Raw genomic sequence first — 22,656 nt, 5'->3', positions numbered from 1 at the left:
ATGAGTGGGAATAGTAGTGGCAAAGATCATCAAGAGCTAAGAAAACTGTTGCCTAATGTGGTTCAGTGATTACCGAGTGTTGAGGCGGTTAAAGTCAGCATCCTTCTGTGGATGAGAATGTGGTGAAGGTATGGCAATAAGATTCCTGTAGAAGTTACAGAGATGGGACTAGAAGAAAAGAGGAGAAGAGCCAGGAAAAGGAAAGGAGGAATTCTTGATTTATTTGTTTTATGGTACTTGTTAAGCGCTAAGTGTCTATCACTGTTCTAAGTGCTGGGGTAGGGACAAATCAATTAGGCTGGACACAGTGCCTGTCCTGCATGGGGCTTATGGTACTGAGAATTCAGTACAAAAAGATGGTAATTGGTGACATGATTAATCAATCAATCAATAGTATTTATTGAGGGCTTACTGTGTGCAGAGCACTCTACTAAGCACTTAGAAAAGTACGATGTGAGAGAGTTGGTAGACAAGTTCCCTGATTCAATATTAACAGCAGTAAGCCATCAACTATTAGCCATTACAGGCAGCAGTAATAAGAATAATAATGATGGCATTTATTAAGCGCTTACTATGTGCAAAGCACTGTTCTAAGTGCTCAGGAGGTTACAAGGTGATCAGGTTGTCCCACAGGGGGCTCACAGTCTTAATCCCCATTTTACAGATGAGGTAACTGAGGCGCAGAGAAGTTAAGTGACTTGCCCAAAGTCAAACAGCTGACAATTGGCGGAGCCGGGATTTGAACCCATGACCTCTGACTCCAAAGCCCGGGCTCTTTCCACTGAGCCACACTGCTTCAGATCCACAACAAAACAGGGCAGTTTTGACAGATGTGCTCTCTTCTTCCTGCGTGGTTAGGACTGGGGGTCTTAACTGACCTCAGACAGCCCTCTACCAATACAGAACCACAGCAGGGAGTCCCAACCTCTTCTTCTAGCCTTCTTCTCAACCAAATCCCTTACTTTTCCCACTTGCTACAGTTTAGTTTTCAGGAATGGCAGTAGATATGAATGAATTTGGGCTCTATAGAAAAAGAAGATTCATCCTAAATGAGAGATACAGCTGTAGGGAAATCTATTTCTGAGCAGAAATGGCCTGAAGATTCTAATTCACTCCTCTTCCACAATCATGTTGACCCACAACCTTTTACTTTAGGTACCCCAGGAACCTCTGAATTTAAACAATTTCAGAGTGATCATCTCCTCCTTTATAATACATCTTCTTAGTTGGGCCTTGAGAGAAAGCCTTTCAGTCCAGTAGCCTCAGTATTTTTCTCTCTGGTAGAAAAACAATTTGGGGCATTGCTTCGTGACTTGGCCCCTTAGCCAGTTCCAATGTCTGAAACAGCAGACATCCTTTTTAATCAGTCATTATCAGACCAGCGCTCAATAAATACGATTGAATGAACTGAATCCATCAGGGGGCAGATTTCTGCCCCACGGGTCTGGGGCTCATACTCTGAACATCTGCTGCTGCCCTGTTATTCCAATGGGTTTACTCTAAATCTTGGAGTTCGTTTAAAGACAACAAGGGTGGGATTTAGGGTTATGAAGTAGTTTTAAGTTACCTCCCGGGGTCTGTTACTAAACTGCACTGTTTGGTCGACTTTTTTTTTTTTTTTTACAGCTAAGCGAGGAAGGGTACAGAGGCCAAGCCTGAGGCTGGTGTGTCTGGTTAATTCCAGACAGTCTCCAACATTTCCCCTGTCTAATATTTTACTGCCTTAGCCACACCAGCAGGGTATCTTCAATAGCCATCATCTTCTGGGCATGGCTTCTCATCACTCTGAGGCTGAAAGGACATGGAAATGGCTGAATATGCAGCCCTGCTTTTTCCACACTACATACCTTCCTATCCTTGCTGAACTGGAATAACGATGGTATTTATTAAGCGCTTACAAGATGCACTGGGGTAAATAGCGGAAAATCAGATCAGACACGGTGTCTGCCTCACTCAGGGCTGACTGTCAAAGAAGGAAGAAGAACAGGTATTTCGTCCCCATTTTACACATGCAGAAAATGAGACCCAGAGAGGCTAAGTGGTTCTCACAGAAGGCAAATGATGAACCAGGACTGAAACTCAAGTCTTTTGACTCCCCGGCTTCTTCTCTTTCCATAAGGCCACACTGCCTGACCCCGACACCTAATAATAATAACTGCTGTATTTGTTAAGTGCTTACTACATGCCAGACACTGTACATAGCTCTGAGGTAGATACAAGATAACTCTGAGGTAGATACAAGATAATCAGGTTGCATACAGTCCCTTTCCCACATAAGGATCAGTCTTAATCCCCATTTTACAGATGAGGAAACTGAGGCCCAGAGAAGTTGAGTGACTTACCAAGGTCACAAAGCACACACTGGCAGACCTAGGATTCGAACCCATGTCCTCTGACTGCCTGGCCTGTGTTCTTTCCACTAGGCCACACTGCTGCCTGAGGTGAGACCTCAGGTCCCTCAGCAGCAGCAACCCAGGCGGGACTTTGCATGGGTGAGGGTGGAGAGAGGGGCTGTTGTTCTGGAGCAAAGTTTTCAGGAAGATCAAGGTACCAAGAAGCAGGCTCAAAAGCACAGAAAGATTCTATGGAGGAGCAACCTGTTAACCCAGCAAGTGTCTCGTCTTAATTGTACAAAGTGTGGCAGTGTAGATCGGTCATACTGTGATCTATTTAGTCACAATCACACACATGGGTAGGATCTTACCATTAGTGGCATCTCCTTCAAAAATGATGGACAGCTATAACTCCATTCTCTCTCTCTCTCTCTCTCTCTCTCTCTCTCTCTCACACACACACACACACACACACACACACACAAACAAACACGTTATTGCTTTTTATTTTCAGCTCTTTTATCCTGCCTTGTCCTTGCCTCAGCCTCCTCACCGAGGGCCACCCTGTTGGTTTTTCTCCTCTCTTGGACTCTGTCCCATTTTTCCCCTCCCTCCTAGTTGTGTGGTAGCTTCCCGCTCTTCACAGCTGAAGCAACAGCCCAGGAAACCGGACATCCGGCTTCACACTGCATCTTGGGTTGGGTGTACCAAAGCTCAGTGTCTTATTTTCACCATGAACTGGGGGTAGCGTGAGGAAGGAATGAGGAATTGGAGGGAAGAGGAAACATCTTTCTGACCCCATTTTACCTAGATGTCGTGGGAAGACCCAGACCTGTCATGGTCCTAGCCCGTAATCAGGAGCATGGAAATACAGCAGTGGTGGTTTTTCATGAACTCGCCAGGCACGCTCCATCAAAAGGAAAACAGGAACCAAAACATTTACACAGAGCCCCGTGCCCAGCTTGTCTTTCGGCTTCCCAGCTGACATGGCCGTCATCTAACCCTCTCCGCATCCTCGGCTGCAGATGCCAGGCTCCTATTACCATAATGATCTCAACCTTTCACGCACAAGCCATCCATTCCTCCTCCTTGAAAAATGAGCCTAACTCTATTAGCGTGAAGAAAAGGTGCATTATTACAACTCTTCAGCTAGCCAGAGATAATTCTGTGGCTGTAATGTGAACATTTAATGGTTTGTTAATAAATTCTAATTTGGGAAGACCGGCAAATAGCCTCTCCATCGAGAGAGGGGGAGGCGTAATGACATTAATAAGAGTAGTTTGAAAGCACCACTGTAATCCTGTTTGCTCTTTGGTGTTTTAATTGAAAAATGACATCTTAATCCATGATGGAAAGACTGGGGCAATGGGGAAATGAGCACAGCTGCCTCTCTGGTGTGTATATGAGTGTGAGCGTGAAAAAGACAGTTTGTATGTCTTGAGGCATATTTGTGCCACTAGGATTAGAGTGTATCCCAAAGGGGAAAGAGAAAAATTCTTGAAAGCTTCACCTTGAGAGTACAAATATAGGTGTCTAGATTCCCTTTATGGCCTGCCCGAAGCTCCTATTAATGCTAATTAGGTGGATGGGAGTTCCTTGAATCACCATAATTAATGTTAATAGAGTTGTGCATGGGCCTCAGTGAAAGAACAGACCCCTTATGTTTTTGTTTTCAAGGTTAAACATGCAACGGTTTCATGTCTTGCTGCATCTCACACGCCAATGGCCGTGCAATTATAACCATACCCAAATCTGCTTGAATGCGGAGATTTCTGCCCTCTGGGATCAAGTATGGTGCTACTGATTAATCAATCAATCAATCACTCCGATTGAGTGCTTATTGTTTGTAAAGTTCTGTCCTAAGCATTTGGGAGAGTACAATATGACAGAGTTGGTTGGCATGTTCCATTGCCAACAAGAGGCCTGTAGTCTTGAGGGGGAGAAATAAGTGACAGATATCTTCATAAGTGCCTTGGGACTGATAGAGGGGGAAATAAAGAGTGCAGATCCAAGTGCAAGGGTGACACAGATGGGAGTGTGAAAAGAGTGTGACCTTGTGGATTAAGTATGGGCCCAAGGGTCAGGGGACCTGCATTCTAATCCTGGCTCCACCATTTATGTGCTGTGTGACCTCGGGCAAGTCACTTCACTTCTCTGTGCCTCATTTACCTCCTCTGTAAAACGGGGATTAAAACTGTGAGCCCCATATAGAACATGGACTCTGTTCAATGTGATTAGCTTGTATCTGCCCCAGCCCTTGGTACAGTTTCTGACACTTAGAAAGTGCTTAACAGATACCATAAAAAAATGAGGGCTTAATCAGGGGTCTCCTGGAGAGGATGAGCCCCTGTCCCACTCTTCCTTTGACTGCAGAGGGAAGGGGGTGGGGCAGAGTGGTTTGTACTCGTGGAGGTGGGCATGTGAAAAATCTGATGTAAAGAGAAACCTTAGCTGTGCTGCAAAATTCATAAAGGATGGACTGAGGGTGAATATGGAATTGTTGTTCAAGGAATCCTTCAGAGCTGGAAACAGAGGACACCCACTGAAGCTTGTAAAGAAGAGGATCAAAACAAAAACAAAAATGTTTTCACAGTGGGTGGTAGACACATGGAATTTATTGCCTAAGGAAGTTGGGGAGGCAGAAAATATCATGAGGCTCAAGAAGGATGTGGATATATTAATGAAAAAGACATTTGTTATTGGTTGTTATCCCCTCTCAGGGTCGCACCTGGAGAGTTTCTAATACTCTGCCAGTCTCAGCTAAAGGAGGGAGAGTCAAGCAGAGGCATAACCATTCCATTCCTAGCTTGGCCAGTGGCTAGTGAGTGGAAGGCAACAAGCAATAAGTCAAAACTCACCTGTACTGGGCAGCAGTGGCACGGGAGAGAGTTGAGGGTGGAGACTCAAGTTTACTGTGTGGAAGGAGGCAATGATAAACCGCTTCCGTATTTTTACCATGAAAACTCTATGGTTACATTACCAGAACGATTGCAGATGGAGAGCGGGGGCGTTCTGAGACAGATGTGTCTGTGGCATCGCTATGGGTCGGAAACGACTTGACGGCATAAGACAAAAAGTGTTGTTAGAGAGAAATATTTTATGGTTCCTAGTCAATTCATCCCCAGCCATGAGGATGGATATCGAGAAGGAGGTCATTATTGTTTCTCCGAGAACCCTGTAGACACTGTTGAAGACAGAATAGCGGGACTAGGGGGCTTCTGATCTAACCCTACATTGCATTTCTTAGATTCTCATTTGTGATCTCCCACTGGATCGTGCAGTTCATACCCTCTCATTTCTGGAAGCATTTCTATGAGGACACTCACGGGAGGACACATGTGCTACTCAAGTACCAATAGATGCTCATTCACAGGTAAACATATGCCCCTACAGTTGACTCTGTCACCTTGATTCCCTTCAAACACCCATTAAGATGAGTCATTTTCAATTAACACACCAAAGAACAAAGGAGATTAACGGTGACTTCAATTACCCTCATTAATGTCATGAAACTCTCCTCCCTTCAATTGATAGGCCTTATTCTCACACCAGATTTTATTAAAGAAACATTAAAAGTATTCTGTGTCAACAGTTGTAACAATGCACCTTTTATTGTGTAGCTGGCTCCAACCCCATAGTTCCCCAGGCGAAGTTCATTGAACAGCATTAACAGACAGCATCTAGTCTGAGGTTATTTATTAGCATAAAGTATTCTCTCTTTTTTTAATGGTATTCCTTAAGCACTTACTCTATGCCAGGCACTGTACTAAGCGTTGGGGTAGGTACACGCTAATTAGGTTGGACACAGTCCCTGTCCCACAGGGGGCTCAAACAATCAATTTCCATTTTGCCGATGAGGAAATAAAGTGATTTGCCTAAGGTCACACAGAAGACAAGTGGATTAGAAACCAAGTCCTTCTGACCCTCCAGCCCATCTCTATCCACTAGGCCTCACTGCTTCTTTCTCTGTCTCTTTCTCTCTTTGTGTCTCACACCTACGCACACATCCACGCATGCACGCGAGCGCACACACACACACACACACACACACACACCCTCCCCCCCTTTTCCTTGCTTTCTTACTGCATGGCAAACTGAGAATTTCCATCAAGGAGCAGTGGACTTCAGTGCACTGCCAAAAAGTATTTAAAGAACTTCAGGGAACTGCTCAAATCAATCAATCCATAGTATTTACTGAGAACTTACTATCTGTACAGCACTGTACTAGGTGCTTGGGAGAGTACAATACAATAGAATTAGCAGTCATGTTCCCTGCCTATAATGCGCTTACAGTCTAGATGCTTTTACACTGCTCTGTTTTCAGGACATGTCAGGATGTTGCAACTTTGGCCAGAGGTAGGTTGGAAATGGACATTAACAGGGAGGAAGGAGGTGCATGGGGAATGCTAACAGTGAAGGCTTTGGGAGGTTGAAAGTCAGAGGACTGTGGAGCTGGAGAGAAACTTCAAAGAGGCCAATGCCACACATGTGAAGGGTGAAACTAACAGAGACAGAGAATAGATGAGGTGTTGTTCTAAGCAGAGATCTTCAGGATCAGTAATCTAACCAGAGGAATTGTTCCACCCTGTGAATTTCACTCTGAAGCAAACACTGAACACACTGTCATGGCTTTTCTTCTGTCCATCAGTTTTGGAAGGTTAGATTAGCTCTAGGTGGCCCTGGTGGTAGTTTTTTTTTTTTTCTAAAAATCAAAGAAAGGCCTTCCCAGGACCCCTCACCCTGAGGAATTCAAGTTTGGGCTTCCCATCCCACAAATGGTTTTTTGTTCCTCCTGTTCTGCCTAGCCCCAGGGTTCATCCTACAGCTTTCACTCTGCTTGTGATGTTTCAGCTCCTGTTCCCTTCAGCTCCAGGGTCAAGGACCACCTGCTGCCACCGCTGGCTTGGGCCCCCCTCTAGAGAAGGGAAATCACTGGGACTGACCATGAGATGACTCTCGAGGGTCACCTGGGAGCATCTGTGTCCAGGGCATATGGCCAGAGGTCCCTCTGACCAACGGCTGGCCAAGGCTCAACCTTGGCATGGAGCGGCTCTTTGGCTTGAAACTGACCCTGTGCAGATGGGGCATCATAGGGTTTTGATTCTATTTTTTGTTCTCCCTTTAAGGATGAGATGGGAAGGCTTTCTTCCCTCATCACTGGGGTCATTCATTTAGTCACGGCTGGAGAAAAGAACAGAGGATGCCTTGTTGCTCCCGAAAGTGGGAGGGGACAGGAAATGAACTGGGCCTCTCTCTTACCCCATTTTGAAAGTTATGGCTGGGCTCAGAGGCCCAGCCCCAGTTGTCAAACACAGCATCTTCTCTGCCAAAACATCGCTCTGCTCCAAGGTGCCCCCACTCCTTTAGCTGTCCCTGTGCCCCTGGGTGCCCCTATGTGCCTGGAACACCCATTACCCCACTGACCATGCTCCCCCAGTGCCCCTACTTCTCTGCTTCTTTGTGCCCTTGGGTACCCCACTTCCCTGGTCCTCCTGCTTGTCTGGATCCACCTGAGCTCCTGCCCCTCCAGCATCCTATTCCTCCAAACTTCCACTCCCTGGTGCCCCTGCTTCCCTGCCATTTTCACCCTCCCAATGCCCCTGCTCCTTAGTGCCCCCTTACTGTCCATACTTCCCCCCCAGCACCCTTGCTCCCCAATGCCCCCACTCCCACGGTGCCCTGATCCCTGGACTTTGGGCATAAGCCTAGCTAAGAGCTAAGAGCTCTAACAGATGAGGAGCAGTTTGTTTCCTGAGATACGATGTCTCTGCCCCAGCACTGCTGAGAAAAAAAGGCCACTGAGCTAATATCTGCCTCAAAGATGAGGGAGAGACAAGCTAAGCAGACATCAGCCCATCTCTGCCCTTCCAGTTCTGTTTGGATGTTTTGGGGCTCAGGTGGTACCCACTGCAGCTCCAGGCTTCCCTGGTGAGCTGGTCCTGGATGCTCTCTGCTCCTGGGTCAGCCAGAGGCACTGGGTCCATACCCTCACAATGCTGTGAGATGGGGAGGAGGGGCTCTCAGGTGCAGTTTCCAAGCCGTATGTGCCCAGCTCGACCAAGGAACCCTCAGGCCTCCACAAGCTTTGGAAAAGCAATCTGGATGCCTCTCAGAAGGAACAGAACCACTCCCCAATGGTCCTGCAGATCCTAGGCCCCCGTCAATCTACACTTTCAAGCTAAACCTTTTTGTTTTGAATCCCAGGGATTTGCACAGAACTAAACACTCCTTTTCCCCTCCGGGTGGAAAGTAGCAACACTAATGCCACCGGTCAGCTCTTTCTGGCTACTAGTCAGATGATTACCACCCCTGGAGGTTTGCCTTCCCTTTGCCCAAGGGGCTTAGGTGAGGAAGGTATTTTGGTTTCTGAATCAGAGTCCCTAGGCCCTTTAGAAGCTGCCTATGGGCAAGACCGGACATTTGGGCTTGGCAGTAAGGAGCCTTGGTTAGAGGCATGGATTTGAGGGGAGTGAGAAGGCATTGTTACCCCATAGGAATGTCATGCAAGAGGAAGTTCTGCTAATCCCAGTACTTAGAACAGTGCTTGACTCACAGTAAGCGCTTAACAAATACTATCAATATTATCATCCCTGGTCTGGGTAGCAATAGGGGAGCAAAGCTGTGGGAGCCTTGGTCTTTACTGTGCTCTGGGCATGAGGAGAAAGAGAACAGGAGACTAGGCTGCACTTCAGGAAGACCAACGCACTGCAGGAAGGTGGTTGCACAGCAAGAAGGTGGCTGCACTACAAGAAGGCAGCCCTGCAACTCAAAGTCCCTGGCTTGGCTCTTCCTTGAGTTTATTGTTTGAAGATGAATATTATTTTACCCTTCAGCTTAATCCAAGCCAAGTTTATCTTTCCCCAGGTAAACCCCCACAGAGCTATGAATTAATCTCCTTGCTGCTTTTCTCAATCAGAGGCTTGGAATGGAGTCTATCTGTTAGCTGGGGGAGGCAGCCCCCAAAATTGGCTCTGTGCAGTGTTTCCACTCAGTTAATTCATCTCCAACCCAGAAATACCTTTGAGTTAAACCTTGTCCTTCTGACTTCCAGGAAAACAAATTGACTTAGTAGAGAGAGCACCGGCCTGCCACTCTGAGGAGCTGGGTTCTAATTCTGGCTCCACCACTTGTCAGATGTGTGACATTGGGCAAGCCATTTAATTTCTCTGTGCCTCAGTTTTCTCACCTGTAAAATGGGGATTACGGTAATAAACCCCATGTGGGACAGGGACTTTGTCCAACCTGATTATATTGTATCTACTCCAGGGCTTAATTCTATTTGTTATAGCTATAATTCTATTTGTTCTGATGATTTTGACACCTGTCTACATGTTTTGTTTTGTTGTCTGTCTTCCCCTTCTAGACTTCAGCCCACTGTTGGGTAGGGACTGTCTCTATATGTTGCCAACTTGTACTTCCCAAGCGCTTAGTACAGTGCTGTGCACACAGTAAGCTTTCATAAATATGACAATGAATGAATGAAGTACCACTGAAAGAAAAACGAAATAAAACTTCCTGCTACAGAGAAAAATGAGTTCCAGAGAAGATGGTGCTGGATTGTGCTAGAGTCTCAGCATGAGGGAGCGAGAGTGCTCAGTGGATAATTCCTGATTTGGATGTAGGGTCCCTCTGTGCCAGGTCTCAGACCTGGCACAGAGCAGTGGTGTCACACTACTGGACTTTAGGCATAGGCTGAGGGAGTTCAATGATGGAGCAATGCTGGTTTGGGCAGATGGAGAATGATCCCTCTGTATCTCCTATGCACTTGGATCTACAGCCTTTAAAACTCTTGATGTCCATGCTACCCTCCACTCCACAGCACTTATGTATGTATCCTCCAAACTCTGAAATTTATTTTAAAGTCTGTCTCCCCCTGTAGACTGTACAATCCTTGTGGGCAGGGATTGTGCCTACCAACACCATTGTATTGTACTTTCCCAAGTGCTCTGTATGCAATACATTCAATAAATATTACTGATACTGCTCACTTGACCCTTGGAGAATCTTTTAGTGGCTGAACACATCGGCCATCCTGCTATCTTGCTCCCAGCTTTGAAAGGAGGTTTCAGTTTAAGAAGGAATAAGGGAGAGAGGAGAGTTGCTGATTGGGTCATTCTTTCTTTATGGACTACGCCATAATCAATTAATAAGTCAACTATATTTATTGAGCATTTGACGCAGAGGACTGGACATTTAACTTTCCAGCAAACAGGACTTTAAGACCGCATAGTGAGTCAGTCTCTAGGACAAGGGAGCAGTCGGTCACCTGGATTATTTCTGTTTCAGCTGCTCATGTGACTGAAGAGACAACTCAAAGGAAATCTGCCCAGTTGGTAAGTGGTGCTCAAGAGGAGATTAAAAAGGCAAAGCTGAAAACAACTACTGCCCTTAGACAATTATTTTAAAGGTGAAGAGGGCAGGTTTTTTTTGGTACTACTCTGGAAACAAACAAGGCAGGGAAGGAAGGAGAGGCCCTGACCCAGTTGACCTCAGAAGCATTAGAAGAGAAATTCTTCCAGTGAAATGTTAACAATGGAGGGACCTCCATAGAACAGTTCTAAATTATGATAACGACAGACCATGGAGAAACAACCAACTATTGACAAGTTGCCTTCACATTCAGAACAAAGCCACAGTTTAATATGCCCTGAAATCAAACTGGACTGATAGACCAATGATTTCTTGGAACAGAGTGAACATTTATAGCTTTTCTCTTCCAATAGTTTGTAAATATTTTATTTAGACTGTGAGCTACATATGGAACAGGGACTGTGTCCAACCTGATTAACTTGAATCTTCTCCAGCACTTAGAACAGTGCTTGACATATAGTAAAGGCTAAATAAAAACTACAATAATGATATTTGCATGTCTGTTTCCCCATTTTAGTGTAAACAACCAGTGAGCAGGGAACATGTCACTTCTTTATTTTGTACTTTCTCAAGTGCTACACTCAGTGAATACTATTTCTCTGACAACTTTACTGCACTGCCTTCTAGAAAGATGACTGATGGTTATGGTCCAAGGGAAGAGAAGGTTCTGAATTAATCAATTATATTTGTTGTGTGCTTACTATATGCAGAGCACTGTATTTAATAGTTTGGGGAAGAACGTAATGAACCAACTATAGAAAGCCCCACATTAGATCCTGACTTGTTGATAATCTTTTCTGTCACGTGCACTCTACCTGCATTTCCCAATAGAGCACACCTTTGTTTACATATGGAAATCAACATGATTTGTACCTGTTGGTCCCCGTATGTGCCTTGGGCAAGGAAAGCCTAACAGCTTTCCTAACCTAACAACAGAGAGAAAAACTGTGGATAACATTCTAACAGAAAAACTGCATGACTTAGTGGAAAGAGTGCAGACTTGGGAGTCAGGAGACCCAGGTTCTAATCCTAGCTTTACCACTTGCCTGCTGTAGGCAGGCAAATCATTTCTCTGTGCTTCAGCTCCCTCATAAGTAAAATAGAGATCAAATACCTAGCCTTCCCCCTTGGACTGTGAGTCTCATGTGGGACTGGGACTGTGTCTGACCTCACTGTATGGTGTCTACCGTAGTGCTTAGAACACTGTTAGGCATTCAATAAGCCCTTAAAAACACTAGTTATTATAGAGGTATAGGGATTGTGGACATTGCCTGAATCATTTAAGATTGTTTTGGATAAAGGGGGCTAATCTCAGGCTTGCAATCAGGCAGATGAGAGGCCAGGATTCACTTGTTTTGTACAGAGCTTCATCTCTACCCAAAATTCTGTCTTTCCCTGTGATAAGAGCCCCACAGTCAAACTTGCTGATTATTTGGGGACTCCAGGAATACCTGACACTGGTGTAGTAAAGATTCTTCCTGCCAGAAAGAAAATCTAAACCCCTGAGTTAATTTTCAAGTCACTTTTGCAGCCAGATGGCAGGACTCTGCCACTGAATGCCTGAGGAACACAAAGATTATTCCATGTTTAACTGGAAAGAATTTTGTTTAATATTAGACAGAGTTACTTTTGATCTCTTCCCTCTTCCCCTCCCCCCATCGTGGTTTGGGCATCCTCCTGACTGGGTGGCAACTGGTTTGAGGCCTCTGACATGGGACTTTGCCCCAGCCCAAATGCACTGTGGAGCTGTCTGGTAACAGCAGAAGGCACCAAACTGACAACAAATTGGTTTCAATTAACTTGGGAAGCAGACACGATGTGTGAATGTTAAAGGTTCTCAATGTTTCTCCACGGACAAACTGCTCGAATAACCTACCTGGCTACCTGCCTGTCAAAGAGGTCTGGGGAGAGATGGAGGGAATGGGGAGAGACAGAATGATAGAAAAATCATTGAATAAAAGCCCTGATCTTCTCAGTTCCTCCAGGTGGGTTTAACAAGCTTTCCTTCAGGTGCCTGGTGCTTAATACATCCTGGCTCCCTCCAGCACAAGCGGCAGATTTCAGAGACAGAGGCAGCGCTGGTATCTAGGCAACAGGTATGCTGAATGGAGGGTTAGCCCTGTTCAATTCGTATTTATACAAGTTCGGACAGCTGTCCCTGCAGGACTCGGAAGGTCGTTCATTTGCAGCTTTACAGTATAGGAAAAAAGTGAGATTCTTCCATTTGCTTCCAAAAGGCCCAGAGGACTTTCATGCCCATGCCCTTTTTGGCTCTTCTCAGGGACGGCCTTCAATCTCATTAAAGTCCAGAAAAATCCAACCCTTGTGTCAATCAATTAATCGTACTTATTTAGCATTTATTGTGTGCACAGCACTGTGCTAAGTGCTTGGGAGATGACAATAGAGTAGGTAGACACAATCCCTTCCGTAAAAGACCTTATAGTCATTTTTCCAAAATCATTTTTTTAATGATATTTGTTAAGCACTTACTGTGTGCCTGGAACTGTACTAAGTGCTGGGGTAGATACAAGTTAATCAGGTTGGACACAGATCCTGTCCTACATGGGACTCATACACAATCTTAATGCCCATTTCACAGATGAGGTAACTGAGACACAGAGAATTGAAGTGATTTGCCCAAGGTCACACAGCATACAAGTGGTATAGCCAGGATTAGAATCCAGGTCCTTCTGACTTCCAGGCCCGTCTCTGTCCACTAGGCCACACTGCTTCCCAGCCAAGTGCCTTCGTCCTTTCTGAGATTAATCTTCCTTTCAACACTTTCGCTGGCTACCTTTTGGATGCCAGGAACAAGCTTTGTTTGGCTAAAGGTCTCCAGGATTCAACTCTCGGTGGCCTTCCTAGAGACTCTCTTCCAGTGAACCTCTGTGACCACTGATCTGACCCAACTGAGTGTCTTCCACTCTTCAAAATGGGGCAGGAGCATCCAGAGGACTCTTGGGATAGGGGTAGCTCACCATTCTGGAATGTGTTTCCTGGAACGAGCCAAGACTTTAGAGATAGTCCTGTCCCAAGGCAGAGGACCAAACGAGATGACCTCCGACAGTCCCATCTAGCTCCATGAATAGGTTCTGGCTGTTCACACTTCTGCCTGAGTGGGGACAATATTCCTGGCCCCCTGGAATTCGTCAACATGTTCGCTGCAAAGAGGACTACCAGTACCTTTGTTTGTAAAGGCAGTGAGTGTCCCTGTGCTAAGCAAAGGTACCTTCAAAACAGCACTTCAGTGACCATGAATTAATCAATCAATCTTATTTACTGAGCACGTATTGTGTGCAGAGCACTGTTCTAACCACTTGGCAGAGAAAAATACAACAAAGTTGGTAGATACATGCCCAGCTCACAACAGGCTCATATTCTAGACATTACTATAAATAAATTGAAGATATGTACATCATTACTGTGGGGCTGAAGGAGGGGTAGACAAAGGGAGCAAATTAAGATGATGCAGAAGGGACTGGGAAAAGAGGAAATGAGGGTTTTGTCAGAGAAAGCCACTTGGAGGAGGTGACTTCAATGAGGGTTTGAAAGTCGGGAGAGTAATTGTCAGATTTGAAGAGGGAGGGGATTCCAGGCCAGAGACAGGATGTGGGTGAGAGGTCAGCCGTGAGACAGATGAGCTCAAGATACGGTGAGTAGGTTGGCATTACAGGAGTGAAGTGTGCGGGCCGGGCTGTAATAGGAGAGCAGTGAGGTGAGGTAGGAGAGGGCAAGGTGATTTAATGCTTTAAAGTCAATGGTAAGGAGTTTCTATTTGATATGGAGGTGGGTGGGCAACCACTGGAGGTTCTTGAGGAGTGGGGAAACACGGACTGAACATTTTTGTAGAAAAATGATACAGGCAGCAGAGTGAAGTATGGACTGGAGTGGGGAGAGATAGGAAGCAGGGAGTTAAGCAAGGAGGCTGTTACAGTAATCACGTTGGGGTAGGACTGCTCATCAGATTGGGGGATTCCCAAAGTCTACAGATTGGGGCAGATTCTCACCTCCTACTTACAGTGAATTTCTGACTGACTATTGCTGTTTGGCAGCAGATGGAGGCATCTGGCTAGGGGGACGAGGGTGTATTAAATCCAATCCAGTCAGTTGTTCAGCTTGAGGGAGGAGCTCAGTCCTCACCACCTCAGATCCTGCAGAGCCAGCCAGTTCTTCCCGAATTCTTGAAAAGAGTGTGAGGAATCTTGGCTCTTACTCCTGTCACCTTAGTGCTGTAAGAAGAGGCTCTGGGATGCAGGAGAAGGCAGGAGTAGGGGTTGTTGGGAAAATCCTCAGCAGCAAGATGGAGAATTTGGCTAGGAGGTGGGAGGGGATGCTTTTCCCCCTTTCTCTGAGCTGGATGGGATCAATTCCTGGATCCACCTTGCTAAGAGTCTCACGAGCTCCCTTCTCTGCATAGAACAGTGCTTTGCACATAGTAAGCGCTTAACAAATACCATCATTATTATCTTCTCCATTTCCAGGCCAGAAGAAACCATTCCTTCTCTCAGTTGTAGTGATTGCAGAGCCAGCTACCCCCACCAGTGGACCCTGGCGTGGGATTAAAGGAATGTTTCAAGGCCATTGGTAAATTCTCTACTTTGAAAACCAGATGGGCAATGAAACTGGCTGGTGGGTACAGGATTCTTGAAACTTGTTTCAAAGAAAAAGCTGAAATAGCTTGTAAAAATGGGTTGCAATCCAAACTCTCTCCCCTTCCTCCTATCCATTCCCCTCACCCGCCGCCTTCAAAATAAAAGAGTGATGGGAGACCTAAGTAGGTCTTGCTACTGCTAGGAATATGGATTAATCTGTAGCGACATTTATAAGTTCATAGTCAGCGGGGGACATGTCTACCAAATATTTTGTATTCTCCCAAGTGCTTAGTACAGTGCTCTGCACACTAATCATTCAATAAACACCTCTGAGAGGAGGCAACACCAATCTAAATTCAAATATTTTTCATAGTCAAAGTGGAAAATTTTAGAATTTGAGCTGCATAAACCAATACAAAATCCCAGGGATGGGCAGGACTTTAAGAGGTCATCTGGTACACCCCCTGCCTTCAAAAAGGTAAACATTTAAACTACTCAAGGTAAATGGTTGCCTCACATGTTAGCTGTCCTTCACGTTTGGCCCTATTGACACTTTGATCTCCTCAAGCATAAGTATACTCCAAACCCTCTCATCCTCACTGTTGCTGAGAGTGTCATCTGAGACGGAATCAAAAGTCCAGACATGTTAAATTTATTGCTTTTGCCTTGCCTATGTGGTCTGACACTCTATCACCAAAGGAAATTAAATTGTACCTGCATGGTTTACTCTTCTCAAGTTCCTGCTGATTGCTACCCAATAACTTGGGGACTCTTCTAGGGTGATTGCAAATTGATCATCCCGGGCTTTTGTTCTATTATCTTCCCAGTTGACCCTATCAATATTAGGGTCTTTGTTTCATAAAAATGGGCCTGACGATTGGCTTTTTGTCATCTCCAAGGGCTTTGCTCTCAAGGATGAATATTGGTAGTTCTGCAGTAACAAGTCAGCTCTGATTGTGAGTGAACAGCTATTTTCTAATTTGCACATGGTTGTGGGTGTAAGTATTCTTTACAGAATTGTTTTAAGGTCTTCACAGCAGCATTATTAAGTTGCATCTGCTGGGTGCTGTTTTACCCTTTAAGAAAAAAAAATCCTGAGATCTGAATGTGTCTTAAAGGGGACATTTGCAGCCTTGTTCTCAATCTTAAGGAAAGAAGATAGTCTGTTTTCTATTGTGATGCTAACTTCGTTGTTACTCTAATTACCAACTAATGATATTTTTTGAGCACTTGTATGCAAAGCACTATACTAAGTACTTGGGAGAGTGTAAATCCTTTTTGCCTCCATCTCCCCCATTAGAACATCAGCTCCTTATGAGCAGGGAATGAGTTAGTTCTGTTTTCTACTTCCCAAGTGCTTATGACAGTGCACTGTACCCAATAGGTGATTGGTAAATTCTACTATTACTACTCCTACTCTGTGGCTGCTGTAGTTCAAGTCACATGTGTTGTGTAAGATCCAGCAGAACTTTATATTTTGGTACCACCAGTGCATTCACAGAGGTGACCTCTGACTGTCCTGAAGTCTCTCTGACTGACCCAGATGTTTGGTTTGGAGGGGCTTGTGAGGAGTTTAGGAGCACTTGTTTCCTCTATTTCCTTATTGCATAGTCACATCTTGATTCAAGCAGCATTCACATCAATCTCTACCTTAGGAGAATCGAATGACACTTTTGCTTTCATTCAAGGCTTAATCAGAAGTGTCCTTTAACTTCCATAGGTTTAAGTCAACAGAAGGCAGGCACTCAGTAGGGGATTCTATTTTCACAGCTTCTAAGGGCAGCAGCAGCAAACAGTGGGGTAAGCGGAACAGGGTTTAGGGGCAGGTGGAAAATCTGAAATCCAGGCTGTCCATCAAACTGAGGTCAGGGCTCACTGGGTCAGCTCAGAGGAGAGTAGTAATATGTGTCTCTATGTAGGCAGGGAATGTATCTTTCAACTCTGTTATTTGCACTCTCCCAAGCACTTAGTACAATATAGTGGAGCTGAAAGCCTTCAGTAGATATGATTGAAACAGGTAAGAGTGATTACCGACTTGTACTTCCCAAGCGCTTAGTACAGTGCTCTGCACACAGTAAGCACTCAATAAATGCGATTGAATGAATGAATGATTCTACTGGAAATGTCCTTTTATTTTTCAGTGAAGACATGGCCACTGCCACTTATACCATTCCATCGCTTCTACGCTTCCTGAAGAATCCTCACTTTTTGTTGACATTATTGAAAAGTTTTTGGTGAAGGAAAATTGGCTTCATCTAAGGAGGAGACTTTTTTTTTTCTCTTTTGCAATTGCAGAATTGCTGTGCCCAGATCCCAGATCTTTCAGGGAAGAGGATCTTTGCCAAATGAGAGTACAGAAAGCAGAAACCACTGAAATACCAACCAAGTGGGGGCACATAAAATGATACAGGCCAATTCAAACACTGCCTTCTAAAGTGGGCTAAGGAACTCTGGATAAAGGCCAAAGGGAGTCTCGCTTATAGCCACAGAGTCTTCTTCTGTATCTGCTGCAAGAGGAAGAACTCAGGTCCTGAGCTTCGGAGGCTCCTCTTGGATATATGGCATGTGCTGGGATTTTCTGTGAGTGCTGAACCTTAATGGAAACATACAAACCCAGTCTGTGGCTGAGGGGAGGTATCACAGGCTAAATAGGAAGCTAGGGAATGTATTTCACCCTCACTCTCCAGAAGATGTAAACTTCTGGATGGGCTATTAAAATATTCAGGAACTGATCACGGGGGACTCTACAACAGCAACAAATGCACTGCAGGAAGCTCTCTCTTGCTGAGCCCTGGGCACTAGACCAGATGTGATGTAATAGCTCGTTTCCATCTTTAATTCCTCTGGTTCTGTGGTTAAGCTCTGGTGCTTTCTTGTCATTTCTTTTCTCTTTCCTCCCTTACTAAATGCAAGGAAATCAAATGAACAACCTCCTGACATTATTAAAAACTCTGAGGTTAAAAATTCAAACTCAACATCGTTGGAAGATGAAAAGTTGAGGTTCTCAGAGCTCCAGTGAGTCGCTGACATTGGCCAGATGTTGTGATTGCGATTAGACAGACCCCATGGTGAATTTCTTAATGAACAGTTAGGGCAGAGCAGCCAGATTAATGATGCTGATTCTTAGGCAGGATCAATGAGAGAGGAGTACCCGAGTCTAGGTGGGGAGTTCTCTTATCAACACTAGGCATCAGGACTAGATCATGCAGTGTTGGAGCATGGCTATAATCGATGACATATCAAAGCCCAGAGTATTGCTTTGGCCTCCATTGGCCAGAGAGACTTAGTGCATCTGTGTATCTGTTCAAAACTGTGCTGTGTGTTCCTCAAAGAATTAGTCTTTCTGTAAGCCCCCAAGCAACTGATGTGTGATTTTGGACAAGTCACTTCACTTCTCTGGCTCTCAGTATCCTCATCTGCAAAATACAGGTACAATACCTGTTCTCTCTCAACCAGAGGATTGTACTAAGCACTTGGGAGAGTACAATAAACAGACAGTAGACACCTTCCCTGACCACAGTGAGCTTAAGTTCTAGAAGGCGAGACAGAAAATAATGTAAATAAGTGCTTTACAATATATAATTTATAGATCTATCTATCTATCAATCTGTCTTCCTATTTATTTCCCTCCCCCTTAGTCTGTGAGCCCTGTGTGGGACAGGGACTGTGTCTGACCTGACTATACTGAATCTATACTTTAAGAGAGAATCAGCATGTCCTAGTAGAAAGAACACAGGCCTGGGAGTCGGAGGATCTGGGTTCCAATGCAGGCTCTACCACTTGTCTGTTGTGTGACCTTGGGCAAGTCACTTACTTTCTCAATGCCTCATTTTCCTCATCTGCAAAATAGGGATTCAGTACCTGTTCTCCCTCCTGCTTAGACCAAGAGCCCCATGTGGGAACTGATTATCTTGTATCTTCCCCAGGGCTTGACATATAGTAAGTGCCTAACAAATACCACAATTATTAATGCCAGTACTTAGCACAGTGCTTGGTATGCAGTAACCGCTTAACAAATACCGCAGCTAATGCAGTCCTCTGCACACTGGTAGGCTTTCAATCAGTACTCATGACTGAATGAATGAAGAGTGGATGGAGGATATATCTTATTATCACTGTGGAGTGAGGCTGATGTTTTTGCACATGACAGTGCTGAAAGGGACAGCTAGACTAAGAAAGCAAGAAGAGATGGGTCATAACTTCTCTGGTTTCATCCCTGGGGGAGAGCTGTGGTGTAGCTGGCTTTGGGATCCCTTGTCATCCCTTCTGGGGCTGGCACCATCCACCTGGAACAGGGCTGTGACTGTCCCCTGCAGCTGAGGCAAGCACTTCCCACCGTACGAGGTGGGTCCCCACCACAGACCGTTGGAAATTGCTGGTTCTAGGGACATATGGTAATTTCACAAACTCAATGCCAACAGGAGCCCAATTCCTTCCCCCTCCTACCCAAGGGATGCAATGGACATGACGGCAAATTCATTAAAGTCTTTCCCATACCAGGCTCCTTACCCAGTATCCATTTTCCCTCTTATCTGCACCCCAGACTCAACTCCACAACCCCCCTCCATCCCACCCAATCGATTTGGCCAAATGAGGCGTGAGAGCATCCAAAGCACATACTGATGCTAAATAAATCAGAAACCTTGTTTTCAGTTCACAGATTCTCTTGTTCAGCTATCAGGGCTGGATGAGCTATTCAATTTATTTATGGCACCCCTGAGGCTGGTGAGATAGTTTCCCCATTTCCTTTCAAGTACTGGTGACTTGTTATTTTAGGAAACAGTGAGGAATGGGACTGCTAATTATGGAAAGGCAGCCGCAGTAAGTTGCCCCCAGTTAGCCATGGATATTTGTATTTGTTAAGCATTTATTCTGTACCAAACACTATCCTAAATGCTGGAGAAGATACAATATGATAAAGTGGTATTGGCTTTAAGCAACACAAGTGTTACTCAGAGGTCAATAAGGAAAAAGTCACAGAAGGCTCTTGGGGGTAAATTTGGTGGATTCTCTGAAATGGGTTGTACAGCTAGAACTATGCACTTTAGGCCTCTTCCTTGTACCTGAAAAATGTGTCATCATTATGTCTTGAATAAGCACTTTCCCCCATGAAAAACTAAGAAGCATCATTATTGGGTCACCCAAAGGGTGCCTGCAAGCCAAGAAGTTTGTCTCTCCAACGATGGCACTAAGAGACTCGGAGGGTACTGAAACAAGCACTTAGCTCTCAGACAACATGAGGTTTCCATCCTTACTGGACCCAACATTAAGGATTGCTCAAGTTCCAGGACTCACAACACATTCTATGCTGAGTGCAGACATCCAGCCATTTCTATCCAGACAGACACTCGTCACTGAAAGAACATTCCTTGATTCCACAACTAGGTTCTACCCAAAATGAACAGTGACACCATGTGTTATGGAAGAACTGACTGAATATGAAGACTGCTCTACTACTCTCACGGCCCACTTTGCCAGAAAGTTTTCCCAGATTAATCCGACCCATCTCCAATGCACCAGTGCAATCTGTTACCCTCTCCTTCCTTTAAATAATAATGACAATGGTATTTGTCAAATGCTTACTATGTTCCAAGCACTGTATTAAGCTCTGAAAACTAGTTTAATTGATGATGGCATTTACTAGTCACCTTTTACATGCTTAGCTAATCAGATAGGTTACGGTCCCTGCCCACCTGGGGCTCAGAGTCTAAGAGGGAGGGAGAACAGGTATTGAATCCCCATTTTGCTGAAGAGGAAACTGAGACATAGGTAGTGTGACAGACTCAGCATCACGCGGGAGGCAAGTGGCAAGACTAGAACTGGTACCCAGGTCTCCTGACACCCAGTCCCTTGTCCCTTCCCCTTGACCACCCTGCCTCTCAAGTCCTATAAAATGATTGGCTGTTTGTCACTCCTCTGCTGTTTGACAATAAGCTTCTTCATAATAACGATAATAATAATAATAATTGTGGTATTTGTTGAGCATTAATTACGTGTCAATCACTGTGTTAAATGCTGGGGTAGATCCATATAAGCAGGTGCTGTAAGGGGTTTACAGTTCAAGTAGGAGGGAGAATAGGAATTGAATTCCGACTTTGCAGATGAGGCACAGAGAAGTTAAGTGACTTGCCCAAGATCATTCATTCATTCATTCATTCAGTTGTATTTATTGAGCGCTTACTTTGTGCAGAGCACTGTACTGAGCACTTGGGAAGTACAAGTTGGCAACATATAGAGATGGTGCCTACCCAACAATAGGCTCACAGTCTAGAAGGGGGAGACAGACAACAAAACAAAACATGTGGACAGGTGTCAAGTCATCAGAATAAATAGAAATAAAGCCAGATGCACATCATTAACAAAATAAATAGAATAGTAAATATGTACAAGTAAAATAAATAGAGTAATCAATCTGTACAAACATATATACAGGTGCTGTGGTGAGGGGAAGGAGGTAGGGTGGGGGGGATGGGGAGGAGGAGAGGAAAAAGGGGGCTCAGTCTGGGTCATACAGCAGACCATTGGTGGAGCCAATATTAAAACCCAGGGCCTCTGACGCTAGGCCTATGCTCTTTCCACTAGGCCACACTTCTCTGAGGGCCAGTCGGTATCGAATCCTAAATAAGTCCCCCTACAGTGCCCGGTACAGTCCTATGCTCTCTGTGGGCACTCATTAAAGACTAACTGATCAACTGCCAGAGAGAAATACCACCTAAGTCCAGGGCACTTTGGTTTGGTTGATGAGTGACGGGGAGGTGAATCTGGCTCAGAGAAGATGCTTGTGCAGTAGTAGCAGAACCTTACCCATGGGGCTGTCAAATCCAGTCCACCTCATTCCGGACAAGCAGCCTAGAGTGAGAATGACAGAGGCTCTGAATCCTGAGCTGTCGATCTCGCTCAGTTGGAAGTAGCAGGGAGATTTTGAAAGGGGAGTCGGGGGAGTCAAATGGGAGTCTAGCACTGTAATCCGTTACCTGAGTAGGAAAGTGCCATCTGCTAAATTGCTTAATCCCTTAACCCTCTGGCCAAAAACTAGGCCACTCCCTTCCAAATCTCTCAATTTGGAGGGCAGAGCCAAACTTCAACTGAAAACCAGGGGAAAAAAATCCAACCCTGGAGACATAAAGACAAAAAAAAAAGCACTTTACTGTTCTGCTCCCATCCCACCACACAGGACAATATCTTTCCAGTGAAAGAGGAAAAAGACTTGTTTAAGAATTATGGGTCCCTTAAGATAGTGACTTCTGCTGCCAGTTACTCTATTTGTGCTAGAGGAGCTGTAGTTAGAAACCAGTTTTTAAAAGACATCTATTCAGAAGCTTTTATTACAGTGTTTGAGTAAAAACCACATCGTTATACAG

General features: G+C 44.9%; 1 protein-coding gene and 1 non-coding gene across 3 annotated transcripts in view; one reads left to right on the top strand and one right to left on the bottom strand.

Moving 5' to 3' along the window:
* Window positions 1-22,656, bottom strand: part of TSPAN18 (tetraspanin 18) — a 167,871-nt gene that overhangs the window by 58,516 nt on the left and 86,699 nt on the right. The window lies entirely within an intron of this gene.
* LOC119944338 lies at window positions 5,044-5,181 on the top strand. The gene has a single exon (XR_005455827.1). It is a non-coding gene; the product is annotated as a small nucleolar RNA SNORA7 (small nucleolar RNA).

Source organism: Tachyglossus aculeatus, chromosome 22, assembly GCF_015852505.1.
Source record: "Tachyglossus aculeatus isolate mTacAcu1 chromosome 22, mTacAcu1.pri, whole genome shotgun sequence".
In the NCBI taxonomy this organism is placed as follows: domain Eukaryota; kingdom Metazoa; phylum Chordata; class Mammalia; order Monotremata; family Tachyglossidae; genus Tachyglossus; species Tachyglossus aculeatus.
The sequence above is the reverse complement of the archived record's forward strand: the minus strand, read 5'-3'. Positions and strand labels throughout refer to the sequence as shown.